This window comes from Gavialis gangeticus, unplaced genomic scaffold (genome assembly GCF_001723915.1).
Source record: "Gavialis gangeticus isolate Ggan-Ray unplaced genomic scaffold, GavGan_comp1, whole genome shotgun sequence".
NCBI lineage: Eukaryota > Metazoa > Chordata > Crocodylia > Gavialidae > Gavialis > Gavialis gangeticus.
In genome coordinates, this window is record NW_017729024.1 from 149,345,981 (window position 1) to 149,351,089 (window position 5,109).

The window sequence follows — 5,109 nt, forward strand, 5'->3', positions numbered from 1 at the left end:
TGCTGCAATGCAGATCACAAAGCCTAGAACAAGGCATATGGAAGCTGAGGAGAGACCTTTCTTGGTTGAGGGGATCCAGTTATGGTACAAATTTTTAGACAGATCAAATCAATCCAGAATTTGACAATCTGTAAGAATTCTGTAAAACCTTCCTCTTTAAGAAAGCATTTCCATCCCAAGTATAGCATTTCATGATACTCCCTCCTATTCAATAAACCCATATCAATCAACCAACCTCTTTTCAACCTTCTGACAACATAGCGGTTTCTGGCTATGGTTGTCTCTCAAAAATGTTAATGAGAGGTAGGCAGTGGTAGTGGGACTCAGGGAATTATGTCCATCCTTTTGATCCCCCCTCTAGGCTGGGAAGGTAAAAGATGGTGCCAAAGTGATGCTCATTCATGTCTATACCTTGAATTTTCCCCCTCTCTTCCCCACTCCCATCTAACTAGAGAAAATAACTCCAAGCTCTTCCCACATTGTGCACCTTGGATATAGAGAGAACCTCCAAGATCAGTCAGAGATTCCCCATGCAGTTTTCTTTCCCACAAACAAGCAGCCAGCTCTACTAATGAAGGGAGGTAAAAATCATGGATTTCCTTTATTCTCACTCCTCCCTGCCCACACTGAAATACTGTGATTTCCAAGAGGTGAAAGGATCAAACAATATCAGTGACTCCTCTGAGGAGGGGAGAGGTAGAAGTAGAAGAGTCATTTGGGGATGTCAGAATATGTTACATAATGAATTAGAAAGTAGTGAATAACAGTCATATTAATATTTTCATCTCTATGTCCCAGAGTTAACCACCCACTGAGATACATAAGAGAGTTCAGACCCCTGATCACCTTCAGTTCCAGGAAGATTACACAGTTTTTTCTTCTTTTTTCTTCTTTTAAATAAAAGCTTAGATTTTGGAGCACCATTCAGCAATGAGAAGTGGATCAGAGCCTATAGTACCCTGCCACACTGAGCTCAATAACTTTTGTCAGTTATTCTCTAAACACTGCCCAAAGTACTTGATTCTCTGAATCCTACTCAAGCTTTTTGGAATCCTTTCTTTGTCATCAACAAGCTTTGGATCTGAACGTCTGACTTTTCAGTGTGATATGCACTAATAATCAAAGTCATGAGGTGCTGCATTTTAAATAAAGTAAGCATAAAAGAAAAAAAAGAAAAGCATTAAAATTAGAATGTAATTTATCTTTTAAAAGCCCTAAATAACATTTAAATATTGGGGTACACAGATTTGCATAACGTATATTTCAAGATCACAGAAAACTATGTAAGAAATGGAGGCATTTTTGGACATTGAGGACAGAAGCAATCCAATCCATTTAGCTGGACACAGGCATTGACAAGTGTGGGACAGAGCAAAGCAGGTTTACTGAAGAATGTCTGGACGTGGAAAGAAAAATGCCAAACCCCCATCAGTATCAAAGAAAAGCAAGTCAGCAAAAGCTGGACTGCAGTTCCCAGTTGGCCATGTCCTGAGGCTTCTCAGAAGAGGGTACTATGCTGACAGAATTGGTGCTGGAGCTCCAGTGTACCTGCTGCGGTGCTGGAATATCAGAGTGCTGAAATATTGGAACTGGTAGGAAATGCTGCATGTGAAAACAAGAAAGGCAGGATAGGGCCACGACACATCCAGCTGGCAGCGAGGAATGATGAAGAGCTGAACAAGCTGTTTGCAGGTGTGACCATTGCTGAAGGTGGGGTCAAGTCCAACATCCTTTCCCAGCTTCTCCCCAAGAAAACACACACAGCTGCTCTTCCTACAGGGGAAGAATCCAGTCCTTGATTGATTGATTTATCTTTCTTTCCTCTTGTCTCTTCCTAGTTTGAATTTTGCACTTAAGGACAATGAGAGTCACTCTAGATACTATTTATGTATGAGATGTTGATTATGATGAATATTACTCAGGCCCACTATTTTAATGGTTGTGTTTTTTTGTAATGATTGTAATAAACTTCCTGAAATGCGACAACTTAAAAAAAAATCCAGTCCATTACTTAAAGGCTATGGACAGAAATTTCACATAAACTAGCATAAGTGATCAAAAGCAGATCATATCTGTAACACAAAAGAAGTTCAGTACGAATAAACTGTTTTCAAAATGGCTGAAACCAGTTTAAGATAAACCTGAATAGATGTAGTATCAGACTTAACTGATTTAGGTTAAATCAGTTTATTGAACTTCTGTCCCAGATCCCCTCCAGATTAAAGTTAACTCACAGTCCCTCAGCATACCAGGATGCTTTGCACCTCCCCACAAACCTGCCCTTGCAGAATTGGCAGGCTAGTCTTTGTGCAAGGTGTCTGCTCCAGCTGAGCAGGGAGGTGTGCTCTAGCACCTCCTGGATTCTGGTCTGAGCCACTGTAGGCATGTGGCTGCATTTCTGAAATCAAAAGTGAATGTCTGTTTGCTGCTTATCTGTTCAATCAATGCATCTTAGACTAAACTGCGAAGATTGAATCGATCCAGCCTCAGGCTTTTTGACTGTCTGTACTTAGCCAAAAGGACACAAAACAGGAGAAGCAGGAGTCTAAATAGTGTGTGGTTCTGTGACTCACTCATTTTACAGCTGCAAACTCAGTTGCCAAATTAGTCACTATTATTTTGTGAACAAAAGGAATGGTTCATCTATTTTTGTAAAAAGCTGGAACAATTAGTTCATACTTAATGAAAATACAGAACATGTTTATTTTTAAACAACTGGGCACAAGTAGCTGGTACTCAGTAGTATTTTCAGTGCACATCTATATGGATGTTTCAAATTTAAGTTCTTCCTGTAACAGTAAAACCAGGAATGTCTAAAGTTTATGTGTGCCTGTTTTAAAAGATTGCTTTTTTTTTTTTTGAAAGAAAGAAGCACAAAATGTCTGCCAAGCCTAAAAATGATGCAGATCATGTTTCTATGTCTGTTAGGTGGTGCTTACCAGGCAGTCTGGCTCTTGTCAGTAATTTTTCAACTGCTTACTGTGGTGGAATTACAGTAGAGAGTTAGGAGTGGGGCTAGTGGGAGGGATTCTTTGTCCCAGTTGCATTTAAAATTACATCTAATCTTATCAAGGAGCTTGTCATTGTTTCTGGCTGCCTGTAGTAGGTACAGTACTGCTTTTGTTCAAGTCTGTTGCTTTACCAAATAAAGGCAGGCACTGCTTGCCTTTCTCATACAAGTAGAGCAATTGATTTCAGTGGAATTACTTGCTTGAGTAAGGCCAACAGGATTTGACAATTAAAGTGTGGAAAAAAGAGATCCTGAATAATATTATTTCTGAACGCTATGTGCTGATAGAGAAATGCTTAGAGAGATAGGCATAAATATAGAAATGTTTACATTTTAAATACTGAATATGTTTAAAATAACCTATTAAGAATGTAAAAGAATAAAAAAATCTAAAGGGGACAAAATACAGGACAAATTTGAGCTAATTAAGATTGAAAAGTTTTTTTTTTTTAAACCATATGGTCAGAATTGATTTTTAAGTCACACTGGTGTCTTAAGTTAATCACCAAAATAATTTTTTAGGTACTTAAATAGGTAGATGGAATTTTTTTGCCAAACATGCATGATTCTAAATGACTTCCATTAGAAATAATGAGTTTTCCGTCCCTCTAAAAAATATGGCACTTATTTAAGTATTTAAATATAGATTTAAGTATCTAACTTCAGGCACCCAGTTTGGAAATGTTGCCTTTAATCCCTCAGTGCCTCAGGCTTCTCATCTGTAAAATAGAAGTAATTTGTGTCTACCTCCTAGGAGGGCTGTGAAGTGAGAGTAATGTTTATAAAGCACACTGGAGGTGCTACTGTATGTAAATGAAAAACAATACATTTTAATAATGCTGTGATCAAAAAGCATTTCACATGGCAAAGAAGAGCAGGATGGAGTCCTTAAAATCTGAGACTTAAAAATGATAGAGATCACTTAACAGGCGTTGCTTTTCATTTAACTTTTTTAGTAAGGAACAATGGCATTAGAACTAACATAAACAGTTATGTACTGCAAAAACTCATATAGCTTTAATTTCTGCCTTTTGCATTGCTTTTTCAGTAAAAGTTCATGATCTTTTCTTTGATTATCTCATGTGTAATCTTTTAGGACTACATGCTCAGCTGGCATCACATTTTTCCTGGTGGAAGTACTGTAAGCTTCATCATCATGGTAGGTGTAGTAAGAAGCATCAATGCCTTCATTTTAGAAACTTGCCCTGACCAGTACTGAACAAGCTAGTGACACTGCAACACTAAGAACAAAACAGTATTATCAAGCATTAAACAGACTGCCAGCTTCCCTTGTGTCAATAAGGATTCTGTGTTAAATCAGGCAGAAATAATTGGTATTAAGATTTACTAAAAATTCCATTAATGTCACTTTAAAATTAAGATGCAAAATATAACTTGTTCAAGCAGGTTCAGTTTAATATCATGAAAGAAACAGTGTATTTGCCACAGCTATTTGTAGAAACAGAACTAAAAAAAGTCACATTCAGAATGGGAGAACAGAATTTTTAAATCCTCTTTTACTTGAGCAGAAACATTCTAGACAGGAACCTGTGCTTTCAAAAGATTAATTTTAATAACACTTTGATTGTTAATACTGGGCTGCTAAGTTTTTGAAAACACAGTGTTACATTACTTATGGTTATTACTTTCTCATGTATATACTAAGCTCAGGATAGATGGGTGCATTGTGGACAGTCAGTCACTGAAAATTTTGCTCATTGTGCACCATTGGTCCAAAAAGCAAGAACAAAACTTACTAGGTAAAAAATAAAATAATACTGAGCATATCAAAATGCCATAATAATCATTAACTACACAATCACCTGGAGCACTCTATTTAGTTCTGGCCACCCACTGGCTAAGAAAAAAGAAGAAAGAGATGGATGAAACTCTCCATATCACAGTAGTTGTGAGAGATTAGGTCTGTTTAATTATGAGAGGAGACAAAGAGGAGGAACATGACACAGATAGATAATAAATGACATATAGGGAAAGCTCAATTTACTCTGTCTCATAAATATGTCAACAATGACTGAGTCTGAAAGTAACAGGCAACAGAATTGAAATTGGCATAAAGAAATGCTTTTTTCAAAAAAATT

The 5,109-nt window shown here is 37.1% G+C and overlaps 1 pseudogene; it reads left to right on the plus strand.

Annotated features, from left to right (window-relative positions):
• The first annotated feature begins 1,340 nt into the window (after positions 1-1,340).
• LOC109298261 lies at positions 1,341-1,947 on the plus strand (annotated as a pseudogene).
• The last annotated feature ends 3,162 nt before the right edge of the window (positions 1,948-5,109 follow it).